The 21,668-nt window shown below is 40.2% G+C and overlaps 1 long non-coding RNA gene across 1 annotated transcript in view; it reads right to left on the minus strand.

The window, feature by feature from the left end:
• LOC139795506 (uncharacterized) overlaps positions 1-19,400 on the minus strand; it is a 121,852-nt gene extending 102,452 nt beyond the window's left edge. The window contains exon 1 of the long non-coding RNA XR_011725528.1: positions 19,296-19,400. This is a non-coding gene — a long non-coding RNA (uncharacterized lncRNA). The remainder of the gene's footprint in view (positions 1-19,295) is intronic.
• Between the last annotated feature and the right edge of the window lie 2,268 nt (positions 19,401-21,668).

Consider the following 21,668-nt stretch of genomic DNA (forward strand, 5'->3'; position numbering starts at 1 on the left):
CAGCCCAGGAGTAACTCATAGCACTATTCATTCCCCACTGAGAAATATGCACATGTGCTACCTTGTTCACACAAGAAAATACCTTCAAATTAATTATTTCAACTTAAGTCTGAAATGTTAATCACATAGTTCCAACTTTCACTTTCTGGCCCAACGTAAAATTCTCATTTCAGACTTCAAGGGGGAGGCCATCCCATTCACTATCCAGTTTCAAAAGCATTTTTGGCAGGTCATTCTTCTAATTCCTCCATCACAAACAGAAAAGACTGAGGAACTTTTTAGGAGGAAGAAAACTAGTGCTTGGAAGCTCCACTCCAGACGTTTTGACAACAATTCAGGTCTCAATTCCCTCATCACTCAACTCCCTGCCACTTTAGGTACAAGATGCAGAAACTACCAAGTCTGAGCCAGGGGAAAAAAAAAAAGCAAAAAAAAAAAAGCGCATATTTTTTCTCAGCAAAAAATAGCTAACTTTTCACCTGTTCACTATTATTGTTAATGGAGGGAGAATACAAACTATCTAGAATACAATCTATTCTTTCTGCTGTAAAGGTTTTGTTTCTAAATTCTAGACAAGAAGTATACCTTAGAGCTTTTGTTTTATTAACTCTAAAGTAGTGCTGGATTTTAACTGACAATAACTGCTGTCACGAAGACTGTAAGAGGTTATCTATTGATAGTCAAGACTCTTTCCCTCCCCTTCAGATAAACAGCACATCTCCCACACTGAAACACCTCTCCAAGGCCAGGAGTCTCCTCCTAGAAAAGAGGAAGTAACACATTTTTGGCTATTTCCCTCAGCAAAGCAAGTGAAATCCCACAAGAAGGGAGCATCCTTGCTCCTATTGTGGCAGCATTGCTGGCTACTCCTTTTGGCCCCAAGTCACTCAGCACAGAGGCCTCTGCAACACCACAAGTCCTAAGTGCAACACCTCATCAGTGCTGCTGCTGTTAAAAGGACTGAGGAAAGTGAACAGCAGTAACAGGATTTGATGGGTTTGATTCTCAGTTAAAGGCTGGGAGGATACCAAGGATCAGTCACAGCTGAGGCTTCCCATACATGAGGGGCAACCCTCTTTCTGCCATCATTTCTGGTCCCCACCTTCATCTCAGTCAGAGGGCTCGGATTGCCTTGGCTACATTTGTTTTGCTGAAGTAGTTTCCTGCCATTTTAGCACAAGCACCAGAGCTGAAGCAAGAGAAACAGGAAGAACACAAGGCTAGGAAGTATCAGCAGGCTATTAGATCAGCTCATCCATCTTGCAGTACCTCATCTGTAACTTCCTAAATTAGAAATAAAGTCTCCTTAGTCCCATACATAATCAAGAGAAAGACTCAGACAGAGTGTGACTCTAAATGCCTAGGGTTAGTCCTTTCACAGGAGGTTTCATAGTAGAAGCTTCAGCCTTCCCCACAAGAAGTCTGCAGAGATTAACCTCTAAATTTAGGAGTGTAGATCAAGACAGAATGATTAGTCCCCAAAGAAAACAATTCTTGAGCTGAATCATCCACTGCTACTGAGATTTACCTAAAGCAGGCAAAATTAAATCGATGCCTAAAAAAAAAACAAAACACATTAGGGAACCTCAGGGCAAGAATGACAAAGGCATCCATAAGCTTCACACAGGGTAGTGACATCCTGGCAGCCATCTGGCAGGAGAGGACTCAAGTCCCTCAGACCTGCTAATACCTATTTCCAGCAGCATTTACTAACAGAGGCAGCCACTGCTCATTCAGCCTGTGAGGCTCCATGGATCATCTCATTTCCAATGGGGCCAGGAAGCAAGAATTTGAATTCAAAATGCATTTTCAGGTAACACATCAGATTGCCTGATGTTAAAATAACTCACAAAAGGGAAAGGCATGGATTAGTCTGAGATGCATGCAGACACAGCTGCCAAGCTTCTGCATTTCAGCTAGATTAATTCTCTTTTTTTGTTTGTTTGGTTGGTTTTTTGGGGGTTTTTTTGTTTGTTTGTTTCTTTGTTTTTGTTTTTTTTTTTGTTGCTGTTAATAACAAACATGAAGAGCAAGTCATTTGACCACCTCTGAAGGATGCAGCACTGGATCCAAGGAATTCCACATATTAGTAAGATGGATATTAATGTTTTGGCGTTTGGTTTTTTTTCCTCCCTGTGCTCAACTTAGAAGTGTGTGTGTGCAGGTCACAGCAAAATAGCCGGGTCTGAAAACACCATATTAAAGCTAAATGCAACATCAGAAGTCCTCTATCTCAGTCCAAGTCTCAGCTATTTGAGTCAATGGGAAGAGTCCTGCTGGGGTCAGTGATCTGTGCTAATAACTCTCAGCTCTTTTTGGCAATCGTCACCCAAGCACACTACTCAAATCAGAAGAGGACCAAATGCTGCCACACAGTCCAAGCCACATTTTGAAAAAAAGCACCCACCAGCAAAAATTGCATTTTATTTACTCTTCTGGGAAGAAACACTAAGAGTTAGGGATTGGTGGAAATGCAAGCCTGGGGTGAGCATGTCATGAATGGCTAAGCTTTTGCTGAGCAATACTGACATCACACAAAATGACTTGCTATAAAAACCTTCACACTACATCATCCTACTGTTTCAAAAACAGCAGCAGCTATTTGACAGATGCTCAGAGGTACAGAATTTCAGAAGTAGACCTAAAAAAGGCAGATTAATGAGCAGACGATGGTGAGGTAGTAAAGCCGCACAATAAATGAAACTTAGCAGATGGTTCTGCAACTATAAAAATCTCCAGATTCCTAGATTAGACAGACTGAAAGGACACTTTTTAAATTTTCTTGAAGTATTTCTGCTCTTTCCTTATGACTTTGGCAATATTGCTGCTATCTTCTTTTTAAATAGCACAACTTTCCAGGTTCATTTTTCCTTCTGTTTAAGGACCTAATCAGACAAACTTTCTACTCTACCAACAAGAAGGAAAACATTAGGGCACACATTAGGAGCTGTGTATGTCGGCTCCCTACAAACATTAGGATTTTGGTTAGGGACAGAATCCCAAACACTCCCAGCACGCTATCAGTTGCTATTGTCACCATCCTGCTTCTGAGTGTTTGAGAAGTAAGCAAGACAGCTTTGCTCATTAGAGCTGTTAGATAAAAAACTCTGACGAGGCAGTGACAGCACAGACCTGAGGATGGGCAATGGGAAACCACCGGTGCCCTCTGCCCAGGGAGCCAGCAGAGCCATATGCATCCCCGGGTGCTCATGTGCAGCCATCTGGGGAGGAAGGAAATTTGTGCCTCCCACCACAGCACCTTCTGTCGGCTGCACCGAGATGAACAGGAGTCAGAAAACAGGAATTCTGGCTCTGGATTATCTTTGACTCACCAACTCCAAACTTAAAACGAGTCATTCTGACAGTGATGCTCTTGTATATTTCCACTTTCATACATAAGATTCTGGATTTCCCCTCTTTCTTTCTGCATCCCCCTCCAGGACATTCCTCCCTTAAATTTTATTTACTTGCGTGTTTTTAGGGGACTATTTTTTTCTTAAAACCATATTCCAAAGTTGAGACCAACATTTTACAATAATATTTTACACCAGACAATTCCAATATTGATTTAACACTGCATTCCTGAAATCTAATTCTTAATAGCAGAGTTACTACTATGCTAAAGTAAATGCTTGAGACAATTTGACCCACAATGCCAATACCACAGTAAATAGAACTCTAGCTAATTCCACAGGAAGAGCTATTAAGGAATATAGAAGTTTCAGATGTTCTGCAATTTCACTCTGTGTCAGTAGCACATACATTAGGAACTCAACTATCAAAATCTAAATTTTCTGAAAACACCCCATCATCTGAAAGACAGTCATGTCCCCTGACATCTATTAATTGCACTGAAAATTTCCTCATTATTCAAAATGTCGATTATATGAACTTATTCAATGTCTCCCCTGACATTTGGATAATCGAGGTTGTATTGCGGATGGGCCATTCTTGCAAACCTTTGAAGACAATTGACAGCCCTCAGGAGTAAAGGCTTGCAAGATCAAGCTGTATAACTCATTTGAACAACATCCATCAAAAATAACTTCAAAATAATTTTTTATATATGACCAAGTGTTAGTATCAATAAATGGACATCCTGGTAATAACGCCTGAGTGTATAGCATAGGTCTTTGCTAATATAACATTACTAATACTTTATATTGATCAGCCAGCCACTCTGAAGCCTCTTAAGCAACTTTTTTTTTCAAGAATGGTAATATGAGTTTCACAAAAGGCCACCCTGCACTGTTCCTTAGTTTTCTACTTCTATTCCCCTTTAATTTTGGCGGGTTTTTTTTGGGTTTTTGTTTTGCTTTGGGGTTTTTTGAATGAGTTACTAAGTCTATGGAGAGAAGATGATGCTTTCACTTGTAGCCTATAATTCCTCTAGGTTTGGGTCTATCCCCCTTGGGCCTCATGTCACATATGAGCCCAGCAGAAGTTTCTTGAGGAAGTTAAGTGGACACCAGAGGTCATAAAAACAACCCAAAAACCCCTAATATTTACACTGAATATAGGACACAGACCTACAGGTATTGCATCAGGCACATAAATAAATACAAAAAATAGCACTCTTTGCTGACAAAGAAATATATGAATATTAGGGACAGAGACATTTTATTTCTTCTCTTGGATTTTTTTACCACATGTGTGTTGCATATTAGATTTGGCTAGAAAATGTCAACAGGCCCATACAGCTAAATTACATCACTGTGTGACCTACAAAAACCATGCTAAAGTATGCGGAAAAGTAAGCAGAATTTAGGTTCATCTTAAACCAATATTAGAAGTCCTCAAACACTGTTATTTTCTATCCTTTGCAAACCCATAAAATATACAAAATGCATGTTTTCAGCTTAATATTATTATTATTTGCTAAATGCACATTACTGTTGATGCACATCTAGGGATAAGTCAAAACCACAGCACTCTGACACAATAATTTATTCCAGCAGCAAAGAAAAAAAGAAAAAAATTGCACTCTGTTCTCTAAGCATTATACATTTTGCTTTAGGGCATAAGCCATACATTCAGCTCCCCAGCAGGAGGCTGTGCAGTAGCTATACTCCAGAGAATTAACTAGGAGTATTCTGGCCTCAGCTATGGGTATTCAAATTCCACGCTGGAGGTGGGGGGAGAGAAGCTAGGGGGACAGGGGGAAGAAATCAAGATTCAAAACCAAAATACTTCACTGACTGGGAGGTATTTAGAGCCTCCAGTCCTATGCGTCCTCAGGTAACTTCATCCCTAAGGTACCTCTCTTTATTATAATAAGGGGAGAAATCCCACCACACAGAGACTGATCATCTATCAACACACAAGACATCAATGTCCTCCATTCACCCTTCCAGTGTGTCTTGGCCACAAGTGACTTGCACAGGCATAGGAAGAGGACTCCATGCAACTCCCCAGACAACACAGCCTGTCTCTACTAGGATAGCTCCACAATGAAAAGAAACCACTGTAGTTTTCCTAAATGCCACCCTGCACCACAGCTGGTCATGTGTGCCATGCTGGGTGTGTCATGTCCTGTCCCCATCCCCCCTCTATAAACTTTATTTAAAATTACTCTGTAACATAGGGAACAGCCTCTTTCCCCATATAACTGGGGAGAGCAGGCATTGTTTTGTTTTATAACAAGGTGTCATAAGGGAAATGAGAAATCCTATTCCTACTGCACTCTTTTCTGTGGAAAAAAAAAAACCCCAAACCATAATAACATTGTAGGGGTCAGACAAATACACCTGATTACTGCGGTGAGCATTAGCACCTTCTCAAGGTTCAGAACAAGCTCTCTACACCTGTACCTGCTTTGCTGTCTCCGTTAATCATTACCTCACTTTCTAACCCACAAGGAGCATCAGAGATGTGTACAGAAGTCTAATCTCTCATGTATCCTGACAGTGATACATTTAAATGCCCCTTGTCAGCATTAGAGAGAAGACAACACTCTCTTTGCACACTAGTAACAGGTGACTAATTCAGGCTACAATGCAAACTAAGTATTTAAATAGCCAGGAGTCAGTCAGACAGAAACATATATCAGGACAAAGATCAATCAGTACAAACCCTCAAAGCCTTGCTGAAAATGTAGCTATCAGCATCCTGCATTAAACTTGCTCCCTATCCGCAGCACCAAAATTTTCAGCTTGCACATTTATCCAAGACCAGATGAACTTGTAACTACCAGAAAGTCAATTTATAAATGAGGTAACATCTTCCTTTGGGAAGAACACTAGATTACTCCATTAAGATTATTGCAGCTGCATAACATTAATAAAGGCATATCACTTTGCTAATGGGACCATCACTTCCAAAAGATTCCTTCACTCTCATATAAACTTTATATCAATGCATATATCAATTGCTTAGTGGATCATACAGTGCCAGACATCTCACTGCAAAGCCTCTTTTGCCTCTGTATTTTGCATCCATACCCCTAATTGCGTTTTTACTTCTCCTCCCAATCTTAACTGCTACATGAACAGTACTTCCTGCTTAAGATGATTGAGTATTTAATATTTTGGGGAATTTATTAAACCAGCCTGATGCTGAATGAATTTCCCCAGGAAGAACTGAACTTTGTTGAATTTTCAGACAGACTGATTCCCACCATCCCCCAATCCTTCCCTCCCCCCTTCCCTCAATGCAATTTAGGTCACTTGAATACAGACGTCTCCAAATCATGGGTGCAACAAGGGCACTGCACGGAAGTGACCTACAAAGAGGTCTGCTGGGGACCGAGCTGAAAATCTGAGTCTTAAGGGACTGAAGGAAACATCATCTAATAAAAATCATCTTTTCTTCTGACTCCAAAATTATCACATTAAAAAAAGCCAAAGTGCACATCTCTCATCTGCCTGTGAAGCCATTTCTTTACTAATTTATGACTGCAGAATAGCAAGATGGTAAATAACATGTAACACTAACATACAGCCAAATAGGAAGGATTTTTCTCAGCCATGAAAAAGCAACAAGGAGGTCCAAACATACAGAAGGAGCCTAAGTTATCACCAATGTATTTTTCAGATGCAGTACCCTGTAATTCATTCCAGAAACATTCTCCTCCCATAAATTTCAGGTTTACACTCAGACCTCAGAGGAACCCAGAGTGAAGTAAGATTCATCCCATGAAATCTGCTGGAAGACTGAAGTTGCAGCACCAATTCCTACCACATATCCCTTAGGCACCACACTGAGCTACTAATCATTGCCCCTCACCTCTGTTCTTAGGCTTAATGCGTATTTCTGCAGAGATCAACAGCTGCACACAATCCTGATGAAAAAAAAATGTATGACTATGTGTTAATTATACACAACAGAGTAATTTTGAGACCTTTAAAAAAAAAAGAAAATAGATAGTAAGATACAGGATGTAGAAAGTACCCTCCAGTCACTGAAACGGTCCTCTAAATACCACACCTTGAATTGCAGAACTGAGGGAAGACAACATCCATCTTCAACAAGCAAGTTGGCAGCGCTAGTTTTGACCCTTTTCTCTCAAGGTCTATCCCAGGGTTAATAAATATTTGAAAAACCACAAAGGAGCAGAGGCCTCCTACACACTCACCTCCTGAAGGTGCTCTTTCCTCTCCTGCCCTTGGGATTTAAATAGACCTTGGGGTGGGATATGAAGATCAGCCACTGATCTAGGGCACCTGGTAATTCTTACCCAGGTTTTGTAGTTTAGGCTGATGGCCTGATTGGGTCCTGCAGCTCCACCCTCCAGATGAAGCAGCCCTACAGGTAGACCCTGAGAGATCTCCTGGCCAGCTGAAAGGACTTTTCTTGGGATGAATGGGAGGACCCCTCAAACAGGGCTACTCAGTTTTGCTCTTTTTGCATGGTGCAGATGGTGTGTCTACTTACAGGGGCAAAACACTGCTCTTCCACTTGTTCTGTGCTTGTGGCCTTAAGGTCAGCAGAATAGACTTGGGAGTTTTCAAGTGCTTAATCAGAAGAAACCAGCCCTGGTCCGATTTTGCTATGCATGATTTTCATAGGTCTTAACTATATTTATATGGCAAGTTGGATTCCTCTGGCTCAGCCTTACCTGCTAACCTGAGGTGCTTTTTTTCTAAAGCTCAAAGTTGTTGATGAGGAATGGACACCTGCAGAGTGTGGCTGACCATACCTGCTGGCAGAGCTGCCCTCAGAAGGAAGGGGGTTTTTTGATAATTGACAGAAGATGGCAAGAGCAAAGAGACTCCTGGCTTGAGCACCTCAGCTAAGTGCTTAATTTTAATGTGAGATAAAGCCAGCCCATTGCTGCAAGACACTATTTGGGAAGTTTGACTTACTCTCAAAAATTGGCAAGCAACTAGCCTCAGGCTGTGAAGCCCAGTAGAAAGCAGAACTCTTTTCACCAGAGTAACAAGCCCTACACCTCCATACTCTGCCAAAAGAAAACTCTGAAAATTTGTTTCTCCCCTTAAACAAGAGTGTTTTCCATTCAGTAGCTGTCAGCCCCTCTGGCTTTCTGATACAGTGATTATTTTTATTTCACTGTATTCAGGACTGAAGAGCTTGGTGAGCTAAAAACCTGCAGAACATTATGCAGTAATTACAGTATGTAAAATAATTTAAATAATTTCTACCGTATACATTTTCTTTAGCACCAGTGCTTCTGCCACAACCCTAGGGGCAGGAACCCAAAACATACGTACATAAAAAAGGTAACATCAAGTTTCCTCTTCATAGCTCTGATGTGGAATAACACAGGCAAATTAAGTCAATTGTCCTTAAAATGTCTTCTGTACATTTGGCTTATTTCCCCTTTATGTTTGAGAAGACCTCGGAGGCTCAGCTTCAGGGAATGAAGTAGAGTCAGAATTCTATTCATTTCCGTTAGCTGAATTTATGTTGTAGGCTTCTGCTGGGGAATGCCATAGTTTTTTGGGATCTCAGTTTCATGTGCAGGGGAAGTAGTCAAACTAGATCTCTTTCCTTTCTAGGAAACCATGTTTCTGTGGATGGCTATCACCCAAAATACCTGGCAGTGAACCCAGAGAACTAGGGAAATTGTGAGGTTAATTACAAATGGGGTGGTGATGATGTTTTCATCTTCCTCTTCATCAAAAGTGTTTTCTCTGGCAAGAAGTTCTGCACTGACAGTATATACTGGGAAGAAATCAATCCACAGCAGAGGAGCAAACCCAGACACAGGAGAATCCCACACTTTGCCACTTCATACACATGAGGCTGGAAGGTTTTTGCCTCAAGCTGAACGCAGAGCATCTAGAGAGACACTGTGCTGCTCTGGGAGACTTACCAAGAGAAACATCCCATAAAAGGATGTTGCTGAGGTGAGTAGGTGTTAGCCCAAGCCTTGTAAGTTAAAAGCAACATCTCATAATCTCTGCTAAATGTAATGGGTAGTCGAAGTAATGAAGCTAACCCAGGCGTAATGATTAATCTTAGTGTGAGTCGTGACCCTGGCAGCTGCATTCTGAACCAGCTGCAATCTATATAATGCATTCCCAGGAAGACCAGACAACAAGGAGTTGTATTAGCACACAGTGCAGATGGTATGAATGCGTGTACCAGCAGACTCAAGCCTAGCCAAGGAGAGCAAAGGTCTTCGTTTACTAATATTCTTAAAAGGATAGCAATTTCTCTAAGATATTTATTATGCTTATCATAATCAAAGAGCTTGATTTCTAGCATTAATCCTTTTACTGCCAACAAAAAATATTACCATGAAAAAAGGCTGCTAGAGTGGATGGAGGCTCTGAGCAATGCATAGGATTAGCCATCAGCCATACATTTATCCTCCTCCTCCCCCTACAGAGTGTCAGGGTCATGTAAAGTCAAACCACAAAATATAGGACAACATCAGTGGAAAGCAAAGCAAGCTTAGCTGCCCACAATGGAAACACAACATAGGGCCCCTTGCAAGGTAAACCCATCAAACCAGCATGACACTTAAGCTAAAACAACAAGAGGCTTGTTAAATCAACCAGGAGTATATGTGCCTTAACTCAGCCCTGTATTAAGTCATTCTGGAAATTTGAATAGGTTATTGCAGGAAGAAAAACCAGGGCAGACAGATTAGGAGCACTTGTGGGGTCCTTTGGGGAAAATACACAGGCCTGAAAGCATTTCATGGGTGGATTTCCACTCAGCAACGGCAGTGTCCCACCTAAAGATAGTAAACAGAAGTTTTTATCTAAATGGGAGCTATCTGGACTGACAAGCCTCATAATGTCTCCTGGAAAGTGCAGGAGAGGCAGAACCAGCTTCTTCAGCCTGGAAAAGATCCCCTTTCTGCTGGAGACCTCTGCCATGACTCAGCTCGCAACTTCTTCCATCAGTCCCAGTCTCTTCCTTTAACAGATCCACTGCTATAGGCTTGCACTGTCTACACCAGATCTTTCCCATCAGAGCTGCCAGTTCAAAACAAGAGCCTGGCAATAAGCTGGCTTTTTCAAAGTTTATCCTGTAGCTATTTTTGGTTATGTTCTGAATCATCTTTCAACAGCTACTGCTTATTGAGAAGAGGCATCTAGTATCCACGTGATAAGTTTTGCAGTGCTCAGTATCTGGAGTTTATGCTGCAAGAACAGTGAGATGGCTGATGGGACAAGGGATGTAAAGGTCTTAAGAACTTCAGTGGCAAAGTGGACAAAGAAGTAGAAGCAGTATTACAGCATTGTGGTATTCAGGCTGCTTGCTGGTACAGTGCAGAGCTGCAGTCTAACACGCTAGTACATGCCTGTCAACTGAAGAGAGGAGCAGGTTTAATTTTGGGTCTAATGGTTGCTGACAATGAGTTCCTTTTGATCCCATCTTTTGCTTCACTTTAAAATATAGTTTGAAGGGTACTTGACATACAGTTTCAAACTAAAACCCAATTCCGGATTTCTAATCTATTCTATCATTTCCTCCTAAGCTGCCTGTCACTGCAGCAGCTGAATACCAGCAGCTCTCATACTGAGAGATTCAGATCTACTTCTGACCTGCCCTTCTGTTCTGAATCTGCATGGCAAGTGAGCCCAACTGGGAATGGTGCCATAAAATTTCAATTGCTGAAGAGGCTTTTTTCTAAATTGAACTAGTTAGAACTAAGCTGATTCATAGCACCATGGTGCATTTTTTAAAAGTCCATTTCTATGGATCTAAGCTATTCTCCTGTTTCTTGAAAAACCCTTATCCAGTAAGGCCTGTCCTAATGCAGAGTAGCTCCTCAGTAACCCTGCAGTGAGCTGCTGTCAGTATAGGGTACCTAGATCATCTAGACAAAATGAAAGCATCTTCAAGAGTCATCAGAAGAGAGACTGGGGATACTGGTGTAGCAAAACTTGCATGAGAATACCAACAAAATGCCTTTATTCCTGCAAGCTGGTTTTGGCCCAGCTGAGGACAGTTCTTTTCCTGGGTTACGCAAAAGACTGTGCAGGTAATGAGCCTGATACTTTTCCACTTACTCATAGTAGGAGAAAAAACAGTAGTCAGTAATTGTGAAAAGAGATAAAGTAGGTTCTTTAAACTGAATATTCCTCACATAATTCTAGGCAATATCTTGGTGTCCCTCCATCCTTAGCCCTCTGCAAAACAAATACCAGTATTGCTTTATAATCCATATGCTCTTGGGTGCTTGCTGGGGGAATAACATTAATTCCTGTATTAGACAAATATCCTGACAGATATTTGCTGCACCCCATTGTACCTCAAGGAATGGCTATCCCAGCAACTTCTGGAACCAAATGTGGAGCTCAGAGCAAAAGGGCAGTGATCCACAATAGTGAGTACAGTCTGAGCCTCACTAGTTTAAATCTTTCACATCCCCAGAGTGTCTGGGGTGTAAATGGGTTGAGGGCTCACCAAGCTACAGATTCCCATCTGACAGCAAACTCTTCATTAAGAAACCTGGTCCCCTCCACACAGCAGATAGCCACAAACAGACAGGCTCTTTGCCTCCCAAGTCTCTTGTGGGTTTAATGACTTCAAAGTGCCCTCATCTTGGTTCTTGGTTCTGTGCTCCACCACAACAGAAACAACAAAGGTGGCTCCTAGAAGAGATGGCACAAATGACGACGCAGTATAAAGCAGCACACACCTAAATGAGCTCAGCGTTGTTCATTTGTAGTATGCTCACCTCCCCGCCCCCCATAACAGCAGATTATTATTCACCTACAGTAACATCTGTTCCTTTGCCACAGTCTCACCAGTGTCAGAGCTGTGCTGGAGCAACTCCTACATCCTCTTCCAGGAAAATCTCCAGTGAGGCACAGTATTATAATGCCCTGACCACTGAGAGTTGTATACACCAGATGGATACTACCAACCTGAGCACTTTAAGCACATACACCCTACAAATTAAAGCAATCAGTCAGCCTCAAAGAGGAGTAAGAAATATCAGCAGATTTTTTTTCTGCCAAAAATTCAGCTTCACAATAAAAGCTTCAATGCCACACCTTTCAAAATGCAAAGTTGTTTAGTTCTGTTAAGATCAGTAAGTCCCATTTCTGTTTTCTTACTTTGCTTTCACGGCATGCTAAACTACAACCACCAATATTATTTATATACTATTTTAAAATACCAAAGGCCTATCTTTAAATATTTTATTGAAACAAACTAATTGTATGATGCCCAACTGAATGCTCTTCTGAATTTATTTTATCCTTGAAATTACCTGTCACTCTCCCCCACTACCAAGGTGCAGAGTCTGCCACAGAAAAGCAGTGGTGTTTCCTGAGTACCTTTATGCAGTGTATATACAGACACCACTCTAACCTGGATAACTTGAATTACACTCTTCAGCATTTACCAGGGGTTAATGCAGCCTTAGTAAATTGAGCAGGTGTTAAGATCCTTCAGGAATTACTCCCTATCCCTTGAGAGATGCTGAATTGTCTGCCTGAAAGCCCTCAGCCACTGACATGTTCTCTGCTAGGGCAGAAGAGGGCAAGCTGGAAAGGGTAAGTGACACAAAGGCACAATTAATGTAGTTTTTATCCCAAGGGCTGGCCAAAAAAATGAGCTCTATAACAGCTAGAACCCTCCACAAATAAGAGAAATATACCCGCCTGTCTGCAGTTCAAGGTCTCATCTGATACAATTGAAGGTGGCACAAGTAATTTCATGGAGACCACAGCAATGCATGCCAAGTTTGTTTCACCATTATTTCACTCTTCCATCAGATCAGGGTGCCAAAGGTGAGAGAGCAGCAGTTTACCCAGTATGTCCCTCAGTTTCTTCCTTCCTGGCTTTTAGCATCCCATCTGACAGCAAGCTGCCAGAGTTTAAACAATCTCAGAGGCACTCACAAACCATATCCTTTTTTGTTGTTCATTTTACAAAATTAAAAACATTAAACATTAATGCCTCTTGAGTTTCCTCTCCCCCGCAACCCCTCCCACCTCCCAAAGTAAAATATGTTTCTGTGATTCCACATCAGAAGGAAACAATGCTCTGTTGTGCCCAATACTTCGCGGGTGTGGGTGTTTTCAGGAACCACTTCTGAGGAGAAATCCCAGAGGTTATTGTAATCATTCCTTTCACTCCTGGGTACTCAAGCACAGGATTGCCAGCAATCAATTTGCTCTTGCATCCAAGTATTAAACTCCCTGTGTATAAAAGTATCACAAGCACTTTCTATATTAATCTATGTAGCAATGTTCTAAAGAGCTTTTTATTATACTGCAAAGAAATTACAAGGCAGAGCAAAAGCCACTAAAGCCTACTTGAGCATTAACACCAAATACCAAGTTTGGGTCAGATCCTCAACACACTCCAGCCAGAGTAATGGAGCAGTCCTGACTGAATTCACTGGCTCCTTTCAAGGCAAATTCAGGTACAGGTCCCTGGAACACAGCCCCATAAGCCAACCTTAATCTTACAATAAGGAGGATTACAAAGCTACAAAAAAACATGACAGGAAATCAGAACACGTTTAATGTAAAACATATGAGCAGAGATACCGATTGCTTTCAAGCTCATCTTTTTTTACACTTTTATATCAAAGATCTGGATGAACAGAAAAAGATACTAGCACCATAGGCTGCTCCACAACTCGCCCAGCAAGGTTTAATCCTTGAGCTGTAATCCTTAGGATATTCCATCAGAAATTATCCCAACATGAGACTCAATATTAAATGTACTGTTTAATAGTATTGGCTCAGGGAAGCAACTGCTTAACACAAAGAACTTGAGACTACATTTTCACCTGCAAGTTACCTTCAAGAAACCCACACCACTCTTCCAACATGATCCAGCCTTCTCATCCCCAAAGAGAAGGTGTCTCAGGCAATCTGAGCTAGTCTGTTCCCAGCTACCTACAGGATTCTTCACTTCACCAGCCAGCACTGCTGGATACAAGAGGACAGCTTACAGACAACAATCTTACATGTGTCTTTGATGATTTTAACTCTGGTTAAGTTTTCTGTGGATAACCTATAAAAAGGATGTGATGCCTCAACTACCCTTTTTTCAACAATATTCAAAAACACTGGGAATGAAGTGGTTCAATTCCACAAGTGGACCAAAAACAAATTTTCTGTTTGTGTCTGAGCTGTGCTGATTATGAGGATAAAAAGTCCTGTGGCACTATTTCCCCTTCCTGGACTGACATGCACACAGATATTCCTGCTTCATATGTAGGAATACATATTCCTACTTCTTATCAGCTCCAAGTGCCTTTCCCCTGATTGCTCAGGCACCAATTATAAAATTCACTTGGATGTGCATACTGAAAATTATTGTAGCACTGCTGCCTAAAACTTACAAACCTGACTGCAACAAAACTATTTCAATATTTGACTAATTATAGACAAAAATCTCCCAAACCAATCGAAATGTACACTCTTTCTGCTCACTACAACTTGTGGTAACTTGTGCAGGCTGGATTTGATCCAAATATCTTGCAGGGAGATTCCTTAGCTCTGCATTAATCCTTCACATCAACTCTAATCCTCTAAGTAAACTGTTTGCATTTTGCAAGTTTTCATCGTAAATGACAAGGAATTCTAGGTTAGAGATAACACAAAACACAACAATGTAAGAAAGGAATAAATAAAGAAAAGCTATTCAGTGTCTGACAGCATGGGATAAGTAAGCAATATGACCCATAGGGCAAAAATAAGAACAAGAATGAACCTGGGGATATATGTTGCAGGTTTTGTAAAAGGTAATATAGGTTTGGAAGAGCTGTAAAAGCAAGCCACACAGTAAGTAAATGCAGCTGCAGCTGGAGTTTTATGAGAATGATGGATTCCCAGAGTAGAAAAGAAGCAGCTCTCAACAGAAAACTGTAAAAAAAGCAGAACAGTTCAGTCCTGCTATAGGACATTTGACTGGACAGAAGATAGGAACTGCTTTCCAGGTCCTGCTGATTAGAGTTCAGGGTGATAGAAAGAGATAGAGATACATATAGATTTATATAAAAATGGGTAAAACACTGCAGTCTCTAACAGTGGCAACACTCACAAATGATCATAGCAAATGCTCAAGCACATGTATCTGCAAATATTAACCCAGATCCAGAGACTTTTCTTGTACATGACACACCTTCCTTTCTAAGGTTAGCCCGTAGTATTTATTTCTGTTACTTTGGCTTCAGTCGTTCTTTCTAACTAACCCATTAATGATAAAGATTGTGCATTGTAACAGACTTAGGAATACTTCTAAGACTTAAAAGGAAGGCTTACATTACTGCACTATTTTGGTCCAATGACAAGCTTTATCATGAAAATGTTATTGACTGTGACCATAGAAAAGTGAAGTTTTTCAAACAGGCCATTTTTTAAGGTATTGTAATTTATGCATAGTGTTAAGCTAAAACTTCCAGAGCTATCCACAAATTAGTACCACTGTGATGTTTATTAACTGCTGCATCAAAAGCAAATCTTCTGAATTTGTGAACTAAAAAAAAATGAATGAGAGAAAAACCAGCACAGATGAAAGAGTCTCAATTCTGTAAGAGTTTCTCACTCATTTTCAATCTTGACTGTTTTAACTCGCTGAAGAGCTCAAAAAGGAGATCAGCACATCTCCAATGTTTATGTTTATGCACCTGCTGCTTAGAAAAGTTATGAATACAACAGGGATTCTCCTGTTACCCTTTTTACTTTCATCATTCATGCATCTGCAAACACAGACCTTTCAAAACTCCAACAGCAATGACAGTGCTTCCAGCTGCACAGGATCTACTGCTTTTCTGAAGGCCATCAGGACAGACAAAAAGGTCAGTCAGGGATATCTCCTTTAACAGCCACAGAAGTCCCTGACTTCAGGGCTTGGCTCTACATGCTGTTAAGCTGCTGACTTGGGGCTCACAGAGTCAAGCCCTTAAGTGCTGTATCAACTAAGAGTAAGCAGACTCACCAGAACAGAGAATAGCAATTTGAAAGGCCCCTACACACAAATCACTTACTTCTGGAGGTACACAAACACCATCAGAGCACATCAGACAGTCTTTGAGCATGTGGCACTCACTGTTTAGTCTGTCCAGACAACTGCCTGCAGGTAATGTGAGGGAAAGGGACCAGCCTTCAGTACATTCCTTTCCCCTCAGTACTGCACTCTTTGCTTGTGATCTTTGATGTCCAGCAGCACAGTTGCACTGGAGAAGCAAAAAGCATCTCTATCTTTTCTTCCTTTCCTCCTTTTTCTGATGAAGATGCAGGTGGTGTGATGATGGCTCCTGTGAGTTGGCAGATGCAATTTTAATGCTTTAATGTTCAGTCACTCTCCAGGAACCCCAGTCCCAGCTGGGGCACCCAGCAACACTTCAACAACCCTTGTGCAGTTCCTTCATAGCATGGCTATGCCTATCCCAAGCTGATGGAGGCATCTTCTGAGTAAAGTCTATGGATTCTGGAAAGCACTTAAGACTTCACAGTGAATCTTACCCTCTTGCTGGCTCCTTTGATGGCATAATGCTTCTAAGACATTCTTCAACCACTGCATGGGTCTCAAGCATAGGGTTCTGTGGGAGGAGGAAGATGCTGCAGCACCTCTTCCTTTCACTGTATCTGACTCTACCCTGATTCCTGTCTCCACTGCCCTGATGAGCACAAGATTCACCTTAAGAACAAGGACAGCATAATTTCATCCCTTTCCTTTCCTCTCATACATAGCCTTCATCTAAATGAAATACAAATGGTCAAGACTGCCTATTATACATAGCCACTGTCCGGTGTTTCAGAAAAACAATGTACAGATCTGGTCCTCTGTAACAAAAGGCCAGTTTTCCATGCAAGAGACCATGCCATGGGATGCGTGCAGTGCCCCAGAATGCTGTTGCACCAGGAGACTTCTTTTGGAGAGGTTCAAAGTTTGATGTGAAAAGAGAATGGCTAAAGCAGATTCTGTATTAACTAATGTCAGGCCTTTAGCAGTATTTGAACACAGGGGTTTAGTGGGGGGTTTTATACATCACTACTTTGTAAACTGAGCACTTTTCAAAGTGAGCTCCAGAATCCTACAGAGTTATCTTTAGGGGGCCTTTGATCTTTCCAGAGCACCTATCTTGTGTGTCTGTAATTGCTCTAGTTTAACAAGTCTCCATAACACTTCAAGAAAGAAGGAAAAAAACCCACATCCTTTTATTAAGGCTGTAAACCCAAGTGACTGCAGTGATGGAATGTACTGCTGTGGGCACCCTGTAAAACCCAGGAAAAAAAAAACCAAAACAAACCACCACCCGAAAAAAACAAAAGAAGAATCTCCATGATGAAATGAAATGAAATATTTATTAAACATGTTGCCAATGTCCCAGGTGGTATGAAGAAGCCTTGTGGTATGCTGAAAGGCTTGATCTTTCTAAGTATTATGAATGCTGATTTTAATGATTGGGTGAAAGCTGAGGAAGTTATGGCTGAAATTTTGGCTAAAGATGACAGCTCTGGGTTTCAAGTTGCACAAAGCAGTCTGAGGGATTAAGCCAACAAAACCCACTCAAAGATATCCAGTTTCAGAAAGGGTAATCTTTGTATCAGTGATTCACACTCAGACAATGGTGAGGATTCCTCATTACTCTGACTTTGCCATATTAATCTTACTTTACAAATACATGCAGTGATTTATATCATGTTTAATTAACTGATTGAGGGCTCCTGTGGTAAAATGGCATCACATTAAGCTCTGTCCTTATGGCAAATGCGAATCACATCTTTAGCCTTGCAAGAACAAAATATCATGGGATTCACTGATGACAGGATGTAGGAATCGAAATAAGGTCCCTCCTGTTGTTTGAGAATCCAGTGAGGGTGGTTGCCATATGCTCATCATTTCCAAGGGAAAAAAATGACAGGGTAGAAGAAAGAACTGCTCTAGTTCTTCCAATATGTTCAAATCTCAGATGAAAATGATTGTACAGCAGTTCTGTACTGAGGCCAAGTTTTACATGAAAGTGCATAGCAAACTTTCAGAAAGCTTATAATGAGATCTATTTAACATGATTTTTTTTTATTTAAATAAACTGCTCTGTGAAATGACTTCTTTTTTTTTTTAGAAAAAAAAAAGAAAAAGTAGATGCTACAAAAACAGGCTTCTTTGCCAGCAACATAAGACAACACAAAATTAACTTAGCTTTTGCTATGAAGTTATTCCCCTCTAGCATTCACAACCTGTTTTTGAAGATAAAAACTACAACTGCTATAGTCTGATAAAATTAGATGGTGTATATAATTTCCTCCTACCATTACCAAGATTAAAAGCCTTGTTTATATTATTACAAAGTTTCTTAAAATTCAGAATGTTTTATATTTAAAAGCTGTCTTATTAAGAGACCATATTTTTTATACTTACAATGAACCTTACCTCCAGTAAATTCTCTAGCAACTGACAAACTGTATTACATGAGTCACAGTTTGCTCCCAGGAATTCAGTGGATTTTTGCGATTTGTTTCTATGACAAAGAGGATAGAGGTGGGATAGGAGAAGCAGGTTTCACATTTTGCAAAGCTTTTGTGAAATGTCAGAGATGTTCCCCTTCCTCCCTGGGACTAAGGCTTTTTGAACTTTACAAATGAGAACAAGAGTCAGACAGACAGACTTTAAAAGCTGGTTAGGTAAAACACTCGGTGGTGCCTGCTTTGCCACTCTCTCACATTTTACAGGAGTACCTTAGCCATAGGGTTTCAGGTTTGTTCAACACAAGGAGGATACATCAGGTCTCAGTATCTCCTGCTACCACGGCTCCACGTTGCAAAAGAGGTTAAATGCACTGCAAGCAAACAACTTGAAAGCCCAGTGTTCAGGGCACTCACTTTGCAAATCTCACATTCAAGTCCCTAGGCCTGAACCTTGATTTTCCACATTCCAGGTGAGTGCCCCAAATGCGGCGCTACCTGATACTTCTCCAACCTTGCCATCTCCTTCCCTGGTCTCAACCAGAAATTCCATCCGACGGCTGACAAATCTCTTCTGATGAAAGTTTCTTTGAAATTGATACCTGCCTGCAAAAAAAAAAAAAAAAAAAAAAAAGTTTCAGTTTCCTCAAACCAGCCATTTCAATCAAAGAAAGAGAAAATTCCCAACCCCTTCTAACCATTTCACTGATGGGTAAAATGGAGCCACTTGTACACCCGGGCGACAGTCAACTCGGCTGGCACATTTGACAGTGCAGCTGAAATCAAGGGGCAACATTTTATTTTTGCCCACAAACACCTGGGCAAGACATCACTCCTGCAAAATGTGCTGAAGAGGTGGCTTTGTAACACTGTGCTCCCATGCCCCCTCTTTGTCCTCTATCAGAAGTCAACGTGCTTCACTGCTGCTAGAAACATTAGTATGGTTTTGTGATTAGAAAGGTTATTTACGCTTTACAGTCAGTCACTTCATCCTGCCCCTGTTCAGATCCCTTAAAACTGAGTAGAAACAGGGTAACTATTTGCCCTTTCTGACATACATAAACTCCGACTCTCATCATATATCTTTTTTAAATTTCATCGTGAAGCAACCCCCTCCTTCCCTCTCTCTGCCCCCTTTACAACATTTGATGTTTTAAAACGTTTTGAAATTGTTTTCCAAATGTGAAGCTCTAACAGGGTATCAAAACCAGCTTGGTTTGTACTTAGTAAGGAGGATAACTGCTATCACAATAACTGCAAATAAATGTGGACCATATCATACCTTCTGTTAATAATTTTGAAGCTTGCAGTTATTTTAACACCTGTGCCATTAGTCCACAATAATTTGTGATAATTTCTGAAGTTCTGAAATGCATTTTTAAATTTAAAACATCTTTTTAAAGGTATTTTTAAATTAAGGAATTCAACACAATTGGTAATGACTTCCTGTTCGATAAAAAACACATGTCTAAATATTCCAATAACGCTAACCCAATGCTAGGAGCAATGCAAAATTGGTTGCATGCAGAAGAGCATTTTGATTCTGAACAAACAAATCTTAAGAGGCAGATATAGCTATTTTAATATTCTGAGATTACATTCACATTCTATACACAATTAATGAGTGGTAAAAATTATCTTGCTGTCTTAAAAGGCATTTTAAAACTTTAAGAAATACATTTGTGCAACTTAAAATATCCCGAGCAATATATGATTAACTATTTTTGGCTATTTTTGCTTAAAACTTACTGTTAACCTTAACAATTTTGACATTTCCCTCCAAAAACTGTTTGCATTTGAATTTCTTAGTATTTAGAGCAGTACTTTCAGCTGAGTAAAAAGTACCTTTAAAATATGTGAAGGTCAAAGTAAACCTTCATTTTAAATATTTCAAATTGTTACAGTTATTGCTTTGAGATAATTTGACATTTACAGTAATTGCTGAAATTCCAATTACTTTCAGTAAAACCTGCTTCTTTTGCAAGCTGTTCAAAAATATAAAGGTGTGTTGGATATTGCATTGCTGGAGAGCAAGTCTGCAAGTAAAGGCAATTAAATGGGAGTTTGATGATACACAATGTCCTGGACAACATTAAAAAGACTTTTCCGTGTTTGACTGTTTACCAGTTTTGTCTTTAAATAATAGTCTTCTTTTGGCATGTAATGTATATCTGCTTGCACTAAACATAATTTATGAATATTTTAACACATGTGTACTCAGTGGGGTGTATTATCATACTGATATAAATAGAATTAATGAGCAGTCAACCTGCCACATGTCATGACATATGACAGGGCAGCCAGAGCATGGGAATAATTCTTTCTGTTTCATATTAAAGCTTCTTTTCCCAGTTGAATTTTTGTTCCCAGATGCCAACAGACCTAATTTTCTAAGGACCATTTACAAAAATAGTAAGAAATTACAAACCTGGACTAATTTATCTTGGATCACTTCAAAGAATGTTTATTTTTATGCCATTTCAAATGCATAAATAAACAGATTAAAGGAAGTGGATTTTTCAGTAAAATTTTAGGGATTTCACAATGAGGGGTTCGGTATCTGCCTGAACTTTCATTCCTAGCTAGCGTACATTTTATTTACTGCTGATTTTGAATTTTTTTTCAATGTCATGTTATCTGTTTCTTCTGTTAAGGGACTAGAATACATCAACCTCCTAAACACTAAAATGACATGTACCAGTGAAATAGTTATTCCGATGCAGAAAGAAATTCAGATGCAGTTAGATACTATCTTTTTAAGCAATTATTCATTCCAATTTCAAAGGCTAGGTACCAATCTGCTAACCACGAATAATAAGATTTTTTTTTTTAAATCAAGATGCAGTGCAAGTTGACAGAACATGCAGAATA

Source organism: Heliangelus exortis, chromosome 3 (genome assembly GCF_036169615.1).
Source record: "Heliangelus exortis chromosome 3, bHelExo1.hap1, whole genome shotgun sequence".
Taxonomy (NCBI): Eukaryota; Metazoa; Chordata; class Aves; order Apodiformes; family Trochilidae; genus Heliangelus; species Heliangelus exortis.